Source organism: Coptis chinensis, chromosome 2 (assembly GCF_015680905.1).
Source record: "Coptis chinensis isolate HL-2020 chromosome 2, ASM1568090v1, whole genome shotgun sequence".
Lineage (NCBI taxonomy): Eukaryota > Viridiplantae > Streptophyta > Magnoliopsida > Ranunculales > Ranunculaceae > Coptis > Coptis chinensis.
The window spans coordinates 8,245,030-8,262,256 of NC_141457.1; the positions used below are offsets into that span (position 1 = coordinate 8,245,030).

At 34.2% G+C, this 17,227-nt stretch overlaps 1 long non-coding RNA gene across 1 annotated transcript; it reads left to right on the forward strand.

Moving 5' to 3' along the window:
- The first annotated feature begins 881 nt into the window (after positions 1 to 881).
- On the forward strand, positions 882 to 1,669 carry LOC147514688 (uncharacterized). Its single transcript, XR_015213262.1, has 3 exons — positions 882 to 1,054; positions 1,143 to 1,271; positions 1,635 to 1,669. It is a non-coding gene; the product is annotated as an uncharacterized LOC147514688 (long non-coding RNA).
- Positions 1,670 to 17,227: the final 15,558 nt, after the last annotated feature.

Here is a 17,227-nt window from a genome sequence, read left to right on the forward strand (position 1 = left end):
ATGGTACCTCCAAACTCAATGACGATTCGGCACATTGTAAGATTATACGAACGATGTACACGGTGAATCGCCTCACATCTACACCATAAGGGCCATTTGCTAACGAAGCAAAATATCCATTTGTAACACATATATCCATTACTACCTTTCTAACGGACATAACTGTTAGGTTCTCTGTTATCCGTTAGTATAATTCCATTTTTTTTCCAATTATTATTACAAAATAGTTTTAATGTTTGGTGACAATTATGTCCGTTAGGAAACAACTAAAAAAACATTCAGAAGGGTATACATGGAACTAACGGAAAATAATACAATTAAATAAAACAGTTTTACACTTTTGCTTGTCTCTCTTGAGTGTTCAAGCCTCCATCAAACACAATCCCCCGTCTCCTCTGTCAAACCCTTGCGGACGAAGATGGAAATGAATCAGGTACGATTTCTCTCTCAATCTCTTGATCTGTTTTCTTTCTCTTTTACCCAAACCCTAGCTAGCGAATTTCCGATTTTTTTTTTGTTTTCATTGTGCTCCAAATTAGGTTTATTTAATTGTCTTCCTGATGAATTTGGCAAAATTAAGTTTTGTGTGGAAATTGTAACATTAGAATATAAATTTGTGCTCCCATTGGGGATATTTCGTTGGTTTGAGATTTGGTTGTCTAATAAAATATCAAATGAATTTCTTTATTAATTTAATAGTTTTCTTCTTTTTTTTTTTTAGTGAAATCCATCTTTAGATATGGGTTGGTTTATTCCCTGTTATTCTTGTTGTTGTTGTTGTTGTTTTTTTTTTTTGGTGAAGTGTAAAGCTTCAGGGACATTGAACCTTTACTGTATTGCTAAATAGCTCAACAAAAAAGTGCATAGTCTCCAATTAGCGAGATGACTGAAGCTTTAGCTTCTGAGAAGAGCAAGAAAATTGAACATGTTTGTATTGAGGAGGATATGGACATTGGTGAGGATATGCCAACACATAATTTCCCTCCAGTGGAAATTGAGAAGGAATCGAGTAGCTCCGGAGGCAGCTCTTGTAGTGATTCGGATTCGTCCAGTGGTATGGAGTTTGTATCTCTTCCCTCATTTACTAGTTAAACTTGTAGACTGTGTAATGACATTGCCAATTTCTCTTGGCGTTGTTACAGGTTCAGATACTTCGTCGGATAGTGATTCCGCAGTAGTACTTAATTATGGAAACATTTTCAGATTCATGAGAGCAACTCTTTGGAGTCTGTTATGATTGAAAAGGTTGATAATTTTTCATGTGACAACTTGTAAGTTAAATCACATTTTTCTCTCTTTCTTGTATATTTGTTTTGTACAAAATGTATTAATCTATTTTCTTTTTGTTCATCTCATTATATAAAGATTATATACTGATCAAAACTTATCAGTCTGTTATATAAGACTGGAATTCGGCCAAAAATATTAGTTACAAATATTTTAGTTCATCACTAGCCGACACGCTCCTATATATGTGGTAGTTCGAAGATAGACTAAGGTTCTGTAAATGCATTCATTTTTAATAATGATTTTATCGTGTTTATCAGAGGACTTTCAGTGTGTGCTTTCTACTTAAAACGTGCGTCTTGCGATTATTGTATTTTTGCTAGCGAATGATCAATTTTCATATACAGGCTTGTGCTTTTAGAGACTTCGTCGAGAAGTTCAAAAGCAGAGTTTGAGTCAAGTCGTAGGGATCAGTGGTGATGATCCTTCTCCACACAAGGTATACTTTTCCTAGCTTCTTGAGTTTTTAACTATTAATCTTTGGAAACAAACTGATTACTTAAGAGTAAATGCAATGTTGTGGGAACTGATACATGAGTAAACGAAACAAAATTAGGCAAAAACCCAAGTGACTTTCCAGCATTCAAGTAAGAGGATTGTACTTAAGAGTAAATGCAATGTCGTGTTATAGACTTATACTATCTAAAATATAGCAGTTCCACAAACACTTATAACCCCTGGATAGACTTTGTTCACAGACATGTTTTTTCTATGCAACGAGCATACACATGCTCATGTAGAATTTTTGTTCTCTAAAATTGTTTTGGTGATTACAGGCAGGCTTCCATTTACATTATTGAGTGATGAGGGTGACAAAATCAGGAAAGAATGGGGAGTCCCGTCAGATTTATTTGGAGTGTTACGACCTGGGAGACAGACTTATGCTCTTGACAAGAAAGGTGTAGTTCAACTAATTTATAATAACCAATTTCAACCCGAGAAGCATATAGATGAGACACTAAAGCTACTACAAAGTCTTTGAATCATTTTTTATGTCTTTATTCATTTTTCTTCCACTTCTTATTACTGTTACTATCATCTTGAATTTTGTAAGCTAATAAAGTTGTAAGGTATTTCTCTGTCCATCTCTTGAGCATCAGTATATACTCTTAGTTTGCTATAGAAATTATGTTCTAAGTTCTGATTTGTAGTCTGTATGATTAGTCCAGAACATGTTAGAAATCAACTTGATACAGGTATTTTTTTGTTCCTTTATTTTCTCAATTAAACTTTGTTAATATTTAACCGCCATGACCAGGTTAATCAACATAAAGGGAAGTTTAGCAGAAGGTGCACAATCCATTTCTATAAAATGGCTTATCGGTAGAGTTGCTCATTTCCTATAAATAACATATCATATAACTCATCTCCTCATCCTTAATTTTGTTAGTGTGTGGTCTAATATGTCATGTGTTCCTTACTGGTCTCGACTTAGTTGTATTTTTTTAGTTGATTTAGGTGGCATGGGTCACATTTCATGGGCTTTTTCAGTAATGGATTTCAGTTGATTATGTTAAATATCTTCGTTTGAAAATATTGTAAGTCATTTCAGTGTTGTTGTATCTGTTTCGGTAAACTATGTATGAAAGGTAATGCTACCATGACTTAAATATCCTTAGAAGGTTGAGTTCGACATTCTTGACACTTATTAGTTTTGAGTGCGTGGACTTTTTTTAATGAGTAGTACTAACAATTCATGTACTATTTGACCTTTGGCCATGTAAGTGTGTGCCCATCGGCCTCCTTGACAATGGCTTTGGCAACTGTATTAAAAGTTTTTGTATTAGGCACATTAGTCACCTTGTACTGCCTTTGAAATAAACATATCTGAACCATGTTATCTGTCATATAATGTTCGGTCCTTCCTGATTTTGGGTTGTAACTATTTCACTAACATTATAATATGAGCATTGGGAGAATATGTATGGACTATTGAGACATTATTTTCCCGTTTGTTTTGTAATGAGAGTGGATTACGTAGTAAGAAGATATAATTAGGGGAGTTATTATTGTGAACATAGATTATAGAATTTGTAATGCTATGAATGAATTGGAATTCATATTGAATTAGTAGTCTGTACTGCTTCTTTTATAATGCTAGGTTACTTAAGTACCATTACTACATACAATTCAATACATCTCATTTGTATTCCTTTTTTTTTCCTCAGGTGTTGTGAAAGTCATGCCAGTGACCAGTGAGTAGAAATATATGTAAGAAGAGGGTTTTGTATTACTGTTGTACTTAGCTTTTGTACTTGGTATACGTTGCCAGTAGATAACTTATGGTAATGCAAATATGTAATGTGTTTGTTTTATACCAGAATTTGTAATGGCTATATAATATGCTACATTGTTGAGAGTGAATTTTGGATGACTGCATTCATGGGTATTCATGTCTCACTCATGGCCAGAAGAGGAAGCTCTTTAGTGGATTCGTTGCGACCATTTTTCTCCATTGTTGTGTATGTTGAACCTCTAAATGTTTGATTTGTAAATTGAGATTTGGATTAGTGGCTCTATGTTTAAAATGTTTATTATATATATTTTTTGGATAAAGGTGTTCCTTGTTATTTACTTGTTACTTTGATTTATTGAATGTGATATATATAAATGTAAATTGGAATAATCAGATTTGCTAGGGATATATGGGCAAGATGGAAACTGGTGGGGGGTGTAGTACGTGGAGGGAGGAAGGGAGGGGGACATTTTGTCCCCAAATAATATATTTTTTTTCATTGTACTGTAGTTTAGTAACGGATATAACCGTTACACAAATTGTTACCAATAAGCGCGCCAAACTTTACTAACGCTAATATCTGTTACAAATGAACAATTCCAACAGACAACTAAAAGTGATATATTCGTTACAAAATATATACTAACGGATATAACTGTTACTAAATTAATTTTAGTAACGGATATATTCGTTACTAAAATTTTGCCTAAGTGACTGTAACGCCCCAGAGCTAACGGATATATCCGTTAGTAAAAATATAAGTAACGCTTATAATCGTTGCTAATCGCCTTTTCTGGTGTAGTACGTAACCAAACATCATCCATGGTATCTCCCTCCACATCATCAACATTTAATTACATATATTGAGTATGAAACCATGGTGTCCACTGTATCGCCAATGCCGACCTAGTCTCGAGTTGGTTACGATCTAAGTGAATGTTGTGGCGTCCTTGACTACTTCGGCGATCTTTAAAGTTATTCATCCATGCTCTAATCCGTGGGACAATATCACAGTCCATGTTCGATCTCAGAAGAAGAGTCATGATAGTTACGTACTCATACCACCAATACTATCATAAAAACAAATATCAAAATCAAGTTTGTACATAATTTAATATAAAGTTATAATACTAAAATTTTAAAAATTACTTGTAAAAGAGGGGTGAAGCCACCACATTGACCATCCGCAACATTATCTATGACTCGACATGCTTGATCCAACGCGTAAATCAAAGCTCCAAACATAGCACCCCAATCATACTGATGCATGTATTCTAACCAATCCAAACACTCTATCCAACCTAATCTCAGTGAACTATCACCCATGGGGAAGAAACACTGCGTGATTAAGTAAAAATAGAATGTTGCATATATCTCTCCCGATCTATACCCGTCGGGCACCAACCTTTGTCACTCTCTTTCGTTTTCTCCATGAAATCATTCACAAAAAAGGAGGGTTTGATACCCCCTTTAGCCCAATGCTTCGGCCTTATATTCGGCCAACACTACTGTGCATAATCAAAAGTCACTAACCGAACTTCTCCAAACATAACGGCCTTTCCCCTTCGTACGCTCATTCTCGTGAGCATAGTAACGTCTATTACAGTGATGCCTATCTCGCCTTGTGGAAAGTGGAAAGTATGAGTTGTGTCCCACCACCGCTCGATCAAAGCGTATATCAAACCATGATCGGCGTTTTAATAACCATATCGACACAATGATCCAAACGGAGATTGTAAAATTTCATTTCTTATGCCTTCAAAACAATCTCTTTTGGCAACCATTATCTTCCACCAATTGCTCACGGATGCCGAACAACACCACAATTTCATCCCCCCCCCCTCCCTAAACATTTATTCAAAACATTTATTCATTAAAATTAAAGAAAATACAAATTATGATGTTAAAGAAATCAAATTTAATGATCAAATGCTTACCATATTTACACGATGAGAGATGTGAGTTTTCGGATTTCTAGCTAATGTAGCATGTGTTAATGGATCAACTGGGTCCGAAAATTGAATTACTGGAGGATTTTGCAAACTATAGACTTCATCGACGTTTTCATCCTCATCGACGTTTAGCGCTGACGTCGACTCTTGTGTCAATCTACTAACTGATTTTCGATCGAAAAATCGTTTACCCTTGTTACTCATTTTGCGTGACACCTACAATTCAATCAACAATATCCCCTTTATAACTTCAATTTAAACAATATGCACAATTTCAAACTAACATTCATCAATTCCAACATTCTAATTCAATCATAATTCAATTCAATCACAATTCAATTCAATTCTAAAATCAACATTCAATTCAATTCTAAAATCAATTCAATCACAATTCAATTCAATTCTAAAATCAACATTCAATTCAATTCAATTCAATCATAATTAACATTTCTAAAATTGAATTTCAATAGGAGAGAGTGAAACTTACGAGTATTGAGCACAAAAACGGGGATTGAGGAATGAAGGAGTGAGGTGAGAAGAGGAGTTTCTGGAGTTTGTTTTTGGTAGTGAGGGATTAAGGAATGAAGGAGTGAATTGTTTTTGTTTTTGGTTTTTAGGAGTGAAGAGGAGTAAGGGATTGAGGAATTGAAGAAGTGAATTGAGAAGAAGAGATTTGTGTGTTATAGCGTCTGGAGTGTACAAACGGCAGAGTTTATGTCATCTGTTGCAATTTAACGTACAGACGGTAGAAACTTTGCTATCCGTATCCCGAACTTAACAGCTGCTAAAAGTTCCCCATTGGACTGGTTTTTCGAATTTGGGCTGCCAAATTTGGCTGGGGCTGCTAAAGGGCCGGCCTATGTAGCACCTTTTAGCAGCCCATTATAGCTGCTCTCCATTGGAATTGCTCTAATGCTTTCCGAATTTTCTTATAAACTTCAATAATATACGAGGATTTTCGATTACAACCAATCTACATCTTAATATTAAAGCTCCCACAAGGTGTATTTTTCTAGCTCTCTTAAAATTCCACGTCATTAACTCCTATTAAAACGGGAATCTTTCTCCTATTATAATGGAAATTTTTTCCCTATAGAAAAAGAAAAATCTAACACTTCTATTAAAATGGGAACCATTCTCCTACTAAAAACGGGAATCACACTTTTAAATTAAAAACGGGATCCCTCCTCCAATTAAAAAAAGGGTTTTTAAAACTTAATTAAACCAATTTGTTAGGAAATTAAAACGGGTTAGCGACAAAAATAGGAATCACAATTTGTTGTAAAATTTATATATGTATAGTTATGATTGTTGAGCAAATTTTTAAAAGAGTCAGTGTGTATACACGGGTTTACTTTCTAGTCTTAATATTAAAACTCCCACAAGGGGTATTTTTCGAACTCTATTAAAATTCCACGTCATCTCCTATTAAAACGGGAATTTTTCTCCTATTTGAAAAGCGGGAATCTTTTTTTACAACTGGAATTCCTCTCTTATTATAACGGGAATTCCTTTCCTATTAAAATAAATTCTATCACTTCTAATTAAACATGATAGGATATTTCAAAATAACCTTTAAACATGACTAGCAAAATGCACGTGCTCTGCACATGAACGATACACAAAACTTATTGAAGGGAATGTACTGTGAACATAGTTAGCAAGAGGAGAGTTAAGTTGCTGCATATTTAACCATAGTGTCTTCTACAAAATATAATGCATTTCAACCCTCTTCACATCTTATATGATACATGCACCATATAGCAGGAACATTATGTGTGTTGGCCCATTTGTGGTTAAGGGAAATGTGGAAAACGCAACATATAATTTAATTGTAATCATATGTTAAAGACCATTGCCCACGTATGCAGCCTTCTTATTAAATTTTATTTGGTTTTGGGCAAGACTTATGACTTAAATTGATATATATATATATATATATATATATATATATATATATTAATATATATATATATATATATATATATATATATATATATATATATATATATATATATATATATATATTTGATAACGGACTTAAGTTGATTTTAAGAAAGCTCAAAAAGAAGAATCAAAACGGCAACTATGATCAGCATATCGCCCCATTATGATTGTTATCCCACTATGTCTCACTTTTTCACTTGTTGTTTTTTATTATTAAGATGTTTTAAATTTGATTTATATATTTTTTTTTTCTGGGAATAATCACATTGCTTTAATTGAGATAAAAATAATTAAGTGTGGTGATGCGTGGGAAATTTCATACCGCCTTATTAATGCTAAAATAGTATCAGTTTCCGAAATTGTGTTTTGAGGTGCACGGGCACATTAGTTATTTTTATTCTTTTTTTGTTCAAATGTACACATTAGTCGTTGTAGTTGGTATGCTAAAACTATGTGAACTCACTCGATCACTGGACCAATATAATATACTTATTAAACTAAAAAAACGTTTATAGATATTCGCAAGAAATGATAACTTGCTCACATATTGTCTACTGAATCAATCTGACGTTAAAAATAAAATAAAGAAACAATAATAATTTCTAAAAAAAACGGAAAGAAAACCGAAGAGATGTAATCACACCACCACAGCATACAATAGAAATATATGCTCTCACATGAGGAATAGATCACGTTGATCACTCACTGGTGTTTTTGTAGATCAATATGTTTTTTCACCAGCAGGCCTTTTAAAGCATGCTGCAGTAGCATCAATTCAAAGTGGCTGCTGAAGTTGACAGAGTTACATACATGAAAGCCAAAACAACAATATGAAAATAAAATACGATACCAATGGGACCTCAATAGTATAATGTCAGTACAGCGTATGTAAGAGAAGGTGTTATTTGATAAAGGAGTGCGCAAAACATCCTCTCGAAGTGGAGATCATGGAGTCCTAACAAACGCTCATTTCTTACCTTCTAGGTGCAAATAGAAATGTCAAACCAACCAGTAAGCCCTGACATCCTATTGCAATAGATCAGTAACTTTCTGCAAGGGCAAAACAAATCGGTTATTGTATCGTTCAGATATCAGGCCAATTATTACATTTTCTATCACCACCAAAATATCACATACAACCAATACATGTACAGAGTAGAAATAGAACGAATATACTTTGATGCTCGCAAGACGAACAACAAAATCACATTGAATACCAGTTCCCACGCCTAACCAAGCTTAACGCTGGTTGTTATTATCATGGCCCAAAATGTGTTCCTCTTTTTGGTCCACCAGCCAGCCTGCCGCACAGAAGCTTCATAGACTTTTAAGATTTGAGGTTATGTGTACTATGGAATAACCTGTTACTATCCATAGACAAAGTTAAGACAAAAATGTCTTAAAGGTACGACGTAAATATCACATGATGCCTTGACTATTCTAGGAGTTTCATCTAATATAAGCTAATCTAAATGCCACAATATACATCAAAACACATTCAAGCACAAAACACTTTTCCTACATCTAAACAGGCCATCACTGGCATTAAATTCATGGTTTACTCAATATTTTATCAAAGATCAACACACTACTCTAAGATAGAGTGATACAAAATGGAGAAAACATCATATCATGTCGTGTCATTGAGTGGGTATGGATGTTATAAACCAATAAAAATAAGGATATTTAGAAGTAAGTTACATAAGATTCATTGTAATTCACAACACCACTCCCATCTTGGCTGGCTTTAGCCCACACCTCCTTCGTTTAGTTAGCACTAAGTCCATGAGGATGATCCGACCAACACCAAAGCATGCACTATCATAGGAAAGTTACATGCAACAACCTGAATGACAATGTAAAAAAAACTATAAACATATGACCTGCATTCCAATTTAATTTTTGGCTACTAAGGTTGAGTATGCACCTGCATCCCATAGGTTACGTTACTCCTCATGATTATATCCTCCCTATCCAGTAACCCACAACTTCAGCTCATTTCTATCACTGCCAAAGAAAATAAGTATTATATTACACTGGATGGTAATCCCATCATGTCTATCCTTGCCTCTTTTATCACAGATGCTTCTAGGAGTTCCAAATAAAATAATGTTTTCTCTCACCGCTAAACCATAGTTGGAGTTTCGAGTCCCTAACTGATCACCATGAATCAACATGAATGCATTTTACACAGTGGTCGTGTAGAGCTGAAATTCTAAATGCAAACCGAAATATTGGCCAGAGCAATTGAAGACCTGCCAAAACAAATTTATTCCAAAGATGGATATGAAACATGTTTACATTGTATTTCAATCATCCTACAAACGTTAATAAAATAATTCGTACCAACAGCTTCATGACATCTCGTGTAAAAAAAGAAGATACCATGTATTTATAGACATTAGGAACTATGTATAAAAATTATGCAAATGAAGTAAACATGTAATAAGTGTTTAGTCTCGTAGGTTTATAAGTTAAAACATTCAGTAAAGACACGACAAAAAATTGCAACTCAAAGCACATAAATTAGAAGTCTGCAAGATTCAATCAACTCGAACCTAATGCACAGATGCATGGTGGCGGTGGAGACACCTTTTAAAGAGAGAAAATAAACACAGAGAAACTCAAAGAAGTACCTTCCATCCTCTTCTTTCCTTTGAACTCAAACTTGAGGTTTGAAATTGAAGGGGAGAGGTGGCAAAGGGAAGAGAGAGAAACCATTTGTTATGGTCCAACACTCACATTATATAGTTTAGGAAAACTAATTCTTATACCAGGTTGTTCAATTATTATTTATAATGCGAAATATCATATTTAACGCTGCAATAAAAAAAAAGGTGCATGGAGGGAGATAATGGAAGAGGGGATAAAAGGCAAGTGGTTTCTTGTAGAAAATATTATGAGTACAATCAGTGAGATTTGAAAATCAATCATCTTAACCAATGATATAAAGTCAATTTTCTAAGCAGATGCTTCGAAAAATTGCAAATAATATTCGCTGAGTGAAAAGGGGTATGAAAATCATACTAACATTATACTGTAATATTTGTTCATGTACTATAGCATCAAGCAGGCTATGACACGTAAAGTAAAAATAGATAAGTAGTTCATTTGAATAGCTTTCAAAACTAAAAAGGAACATCTCCTTAAAGTTTCCAACCTTTGCTTCTTAGAAAGAAGTATAGATCAAAAGGAAGTCCTATAAACGTAGAAGAACACCATCTATCTCACATTATTTTTTTTTTATCATAGTCCAGAAGTTTATGTTAGCGTGTCTTTTGCGTCATGTATGCAAAAGAGGTTCCTTTGCGTCATGTATGCAAAAGAAGTTTATCAAAATGATGCTACGAGATAATTTTATTAGTCAGATATTACCTCTCAAGGTTGAGACAACGAACTGAAAAGCAACCTCTTCATAACCTTATTTCATTCCTTGTACATCTTATAATAATGGAATTGTAGAGTGTCACATCCCATACATACGTCTTCAAATAGCCAAACCGAATCATCCAATCTACTGCATTTGGAAAGCATGTAAATAGCTAAAACACTCAAAGAGTCGTAGGAACCAAAGAGTCTTACAAAGACACTCAAGACAATGAATAAACTTTTTCATCATAGAATAAGTTTCAGCAAGTTTTATTTAATAATCGCAAGGTTGGAAGACCTATAAAAAATTAAGTAAATTGCAAAGAAAAAAAAAAAAAAAAAAAAAAAAAAAAAAAAAAAAAAAAAAACCCTTTATTATTACCCCAATCACTGTTTAAGTAATGCAATAGGCCGCATTGCAGTATCTGTCATCAATGGTCTTTCTTGAGCACTGAAAGTCTATACTTCCTAAACCTCAAGCACCAAATCTAACATTGAAAGGAGTACTCCCGTAAATTATTCAAAATTTGCAACTATGCAATTTGATAGACGACGTAGCTGACCAAATCTTCCATATATAGAAAGCAAAGACTTAGGAATAAGTACTAAGTCATCTAATTCAACCAGACAACAATGATTGTTAGCTTGAGACACGCCAATGCAATCTCTCTTCTTCTTCTTCTTTTTTATGGCGTTATTGATTAAACAATTATGCTGAAAATCTGACCATTCTCTCTATACAATGAATTAGTATTGGTCGCATTGCATGCAGTACATTATACATGCCAAAAACTTGACCAAAAAAAAACAAATGAAGTAAAATCACAAAACATTAACTAAAAAAAGATAACTAAAGAAATAAACTATGAAATTATTGAAATTATTTTTTTTGATCGGTAAAGTATAATTTTATTAATATAATTAAAATAGGTACATAAGGATGAGATATCCTCCATTACATGCATATAGATTACAATTGAAATTATTGACTGTTTGCGTAGGTTACAATTTGGCTTTCAATAGAGCGATTGGTACACTAAATCATAAAAAATTACAACTTTCAATAGTCTTAAGTTAAGTGTTGATCAGCAACACGCATTATCAAAGTCGTACAAAAACATACGTATTGCAATTATATGAAGCCAAAAAACTGATGCAAACAGATTATTACAAAAGCCATAAACATATTACAAAAGCTATTTGCAATCGATACCGAACCTGTAAACTTTGCTACTTGAACCAAGGTGACTCCTTGTAATGTTTAAGATGAATTCATTTTTTTAAGAAAAAATATAAATAAATAACTATTACATAATACATTCTCAGTAGTACCTGACATCACCTGGATAGCCTGCAATGACATAGAGAAACTTCTGAAATGACACACTTTCTTTCAATGATGGACTGATCCCAACCTTAATCACTTCTTCATGATGATCTGAAGTCACCTTAACCATATTCACAATAACAATATTTATGAGCTTGAGCTTCTAAAACACATCATACAAAAGTAATGAATCATCAGGTATGACCGTACCAGCTATATTAAACCAAATTATATGGAGCAAACTTAAATTGGGAAACTAATCGACAGTCAAAAACCCACTTTGAGATAGCAAAACCGCCTTTCGTAAAATATAAATAAAAAATAAAAAGTAAAAAACTCAAAGATTAACAAAAAAAAAATAACCTCATATGGGAAATTTCATACCTCTTTCTAAACGTAACTCTCTTTCTCCAATAATCATGTCAGAAGAAAATGATATCTTCAATGTTGATATGGTGTAGGAGTCTTATTATATGTAGGAACATTGGTTTTCGGAAGATTTCTTCCTTTAGGAGCTGATTCTTCAGCTGCTGCTTCCCTTCTCTTTTGCTTTTGCTCTCTCCATTTCCTCAGTTGAGCTTCAACCGCAGTCTTAGCTTTTTCAGCTTGCTTTCTCACATCGTTCACGCCGTTTTTGCAACGGACTTGAGCTCCCTAATCTCAAACTCTGCAGCTTCGAGGTTCGTCTTCAAACCATGCAATTTGTGCCCCGTATCAGAATAATCAATTAAGTGTGATGTAACATGAGGTGATGATGGTGCAACCTGGTCTGCTCCCTCAGCTTTCTGGACCAAGGATTCATATTATATTCCTTTACTGAAATTGTAACCTGGGCTTCACTGTCATCTCTTTCGAGTTCTAGATATTGAGTATATGCAGAAGCTTGGAGATTTACAAAGGTAAAACTTCCTAATCCATCTCCTGCTTATGTTTTTTAAGTTTGGTTTACCAAGGTAAAGCTCACAATTTCTTATTCTATATATATTTTCTCCATTTCTCATTTCAACCTTTTAAGTTTCCTTTTTGGCTTTATCTGCTTCTATTGCTAGCTGTTTCACAGCAATATTTTGTCTAGATTTAACACTCTTTGCCCTTTCTTCGGCGGCCTCAGCTGTTGCAATCATCGACCTCCCTTTGTGCACCTATGCTTTAAGTAATGCAATTTCAACCTGTGCTGCGAACTCTTTTCCACTGATTTCATCAATATCACTCTTTGCCTCCAGTATTTCACTTCTAAGCATATCAAGCTCATGATTCAAAAGGATGGATTCCTCTTTTGCACTTTTTAATTCTACTTCTGATTGCCTCAGCTCTGTTTCCAATGATATCATGTAACTTGCTTGATCAGATCTCTCTTTTTCCAGTAGCTTCAGCTCTGATCTTAGCTTGTCCAAGTTATCCATGGTATTAGATGCAGCTTCCTCCAACGAAGCATGGAGCTCTTTTACTTGTTCTAGTTCTGATTGTAAAGAATCAATAAATAGGGCCCTCTCTGACAAATGATTCTCCAAATCTTACATCATTTCGGTCCGTTTTCTCATCTCTTCCAACTACTCCTGAGCATGAACTGCTGCCACCCGCAATTCTTTCTCTTTCTCTGATAAAATGATAGAGTACTTGTTCTCTGCTTCAATTGCAGCCACTTTTGACAAAAGAACAACATCATTAAATTCAGAGACGCACCTCAAAAGCTCCTCGGTCTTTTCCTTCTCCATGTCAACAGCTGTTGCCATTAATTCCACTTCTTTCATGGCAGAAACCTTTGATTCCTCAGCGGCAAAAAGTTCAACTTTAGCATTGCTCAACTCTTCCTTAGTTGCATTCAACTCATTTATTACATGGAAGAGTTGCTCTTGAGCGTCTCCAGCTTCAAGGAGCAGATCAGACATCTCCTTGACCTTAGCCTCAAGTTTGTCAATATGTTCTCTTGCTTCTTTGGAATCCGCAATGGCTTGGTCTCTTTCAGCCTCACAGTTCTTTAGCTAAGCAGACAGTTCATCAACAATTCCATTGTATGATTCAAGCTTGAGAAGAGCTCGCTTGTAAGCATATTCTTTTACTTCCACTTGCACCTTGTAGTTGGCTAAGTCTGTTAGCAGAAGCTCTTGATTCTCAGACCTCATCTTACCCTGAAAAATGAGGAAAATCAATTGTCTTAAATCATTAATCACGAACAACATCTGAATATATTGGGTAGACCAACATCAAGGTGGATCCTGTCACAGTAATAGCACATTAATAGTCTAATTATACAGTTCCAACCAAGTGTTAACCATGAAATCACATTAAACTTTATAAATTGTACCTCAGTAGTGCTTATTGACCTATGCTTTCTTTGATCATTTTTCTGCTCAAACAAAGAAAGTGCAGCTTGAACTGATTTAATTGATTTTGTATCAATTTCACCCATAGCTTGCTATTTTAAGTTCAGTATGAACCTTGCGGAATTGAACTTGAACGGCAGTGTGAATGCTGTAACACATACAAATAATACTTAGGAGTTTGGATAGTCTTGAAATTAATCCAATAAAGGTTTTGAGCTGATATATATATATATATATGCATAATGGTAAATGGGAACAGGGTGAATACCAAAAGAAGGTAGAAAAAGACATTCTTCAACCATTGTAACATAAGATTGGCCACCATATTGTGCCTTCGAAGAATGAAGACACCCACTAACCAAAACATGCAAAAACCAAATTTCACAAAACTCAAAAGTCATTAACACTAACCTGATGAATATGGAATTGATACAAACAGGACACTCGAGCAATTCATGAACGCCAGTACGTAGCAAGAGGAATAGTTGTTGTTGGTGTTGAAGCAGTATTAAGATGTTGTGAAAAAAAGAAGAAAATTGATGATTGCAATGATGAGATAAAGATGGAAAGAAAACTTTGTTGGTTAATTTCGAGCCTTTTCAATTTTGGAGAAGAATGATCTTGACCAAATGAAGAGAGGGGTCAATGTTTTAATGGTGTTGAAAACGTTGAGAGTGAATGAGGGGAGATTTGAGAGAGAGAGAGAAAGACGTCTGGTTTCCTAGCAGTTAAATTCAGTATTAATGTGAAGCGTAACTCGCAAACAATTGAATAGTGACGTGTAGTTGATTTTCCACTTGAATTTACACATACGTCCGTAAGGTACTATGTAATCTTAAGTGTATAAATGGTAGTAAATTTTGAAATGACAAAGTAGTCATTCTTAAATGCATTGAATAATTTATTTGAATATTTTATCAATGATATTTAGTGGTAGAAAAAAGATTGGTCCAATTTAAATGTCCATGTTAATTATGGTGCTCTACTAATTGAGATACTTCGAAATTGAATCCGGGTAATTTCCCAATTAGTAACCCATAATGTCAATGTGTGCCCAAGTAGTAACCACTCTCCAATTTTGACTTTTCAACCTCACTTTTGACACTTTTGCCCTCCTCCTTATTTTCAAACAATGCCCACGTGGACCTGCAACACTCTCTCTCTACTGCAACACTCTCTCTCCTTATTTGAAGTGATTTGAAGTGATTTGATGGGTGTGTGGATAGATACCACAGATTATCTTAGAGATGAAGAGATGCAAATGAACGGTCACGAACGCATCTGTGGTTTAAAAGCCTCGAGATTTGTAAACATTAAGATGGATGGTTATTTACATTAACACTGTTCATATACTATTTTTATTATAAAAAAATTATTTTTAATAAGAAAAATGTAGAAATATTACAAGAACCAACAAAAACATGAATAATGGTAAAAAATAATAAGATTCTTGTAAAAATAACAAGATAAAAATCATGAATTAAACCAACCCATGTATTAAACCCTTAATATTAAAGATTGAAACCATCAACAAATGATTAAAAGTTTAAAACTAAGCAAAATCTACACAGCATTCACAGGACATGTTCTGGTTCTACAACTATCATCAACAAAAATTGCAAAAGCACCAGAAACAAAGACAAAACATAAACCCCAACATAAATACAGAACATAAAAACCCTTAATCTTCATCGTCTTCATCTTCCTCCTCGTCTTCATCTTCCTCGTCTTCATCATCGCCATCATCCCCAGAACTGGAACTATCATCATCATGTTGGTCTTCCCACATGTAATCAGTAGGGTCTTCAACAAAATAAGGATCATACATCTCTTCTTCTTCATCGTCTTCTTCTTCATCAGTGTAGTCATCAGTAGAATAACTATCCCACATTTTCTCGTACTCGTCACTTGAGTAATCAGTGGTTTCACCGCTTGAACATCCATCAGTGTAGTCATCAGTAGAATAACTATCCCACATTTTCTCGTATTCGTCACTTGAGTAATCAGTGGTTTCACCGCTTGAACATCCAGGAAGAGGCATGTTGATAACTTTGGTAGATTTAACTTTGGTAGATTGTTGCTAACAGAAAGAATATTAGAATGTGAGAGAGATCAAATTTTAGATGACTATTTCAAAGATAAATGTTTGCGGGAAACGAGGCGTTGTAATTATGTGGGGTGGTTAGTTTTCTTTTCACCTTCTTAATGTACCGTAAATGGTCATCATGATGACACACAAACAATGAAGGGACAGGCAAGACCAAATTAATTTAGAAAATGAAGTGAATTTTGACCCTTTGTCAAACCCAATGTAATTCGTTTGTTGCCATATTAGAGGACATGCAAGTATGCAACTCGACTAAATTACCCGAAATTAACCCATAAATGGACCCTAAATGGATTGAATGAATAATTTGGGTACCCATAAAAATAATTATCAATGTACAAGAAAGTTACTGATAGTCTTAAGGCCACAATATAGTTATTAATTGGATAGACGAATATGAATATCATTATTTTGGCGGGAAATTTGAGGATTGACATGTGTCCCCAATTTGTAGAAGACCTTTTATTTATTTAAAGGCAATCAAACCCTTTTTTTCTTTTTTCAAATACCCGTGTTTATTTCATGATATCTAGTGGCAAGCATGCTTCGGCATGTTAAAAAGCTTCATGTAGAATGTTAATCTTTATACTGAATTTACTGATTTTTTTTTTAACCTTATTAGAATTAATTATTTAGACAATGTATAGTAAAGTTGCTGATAGTTCTAGGGTAGGAATA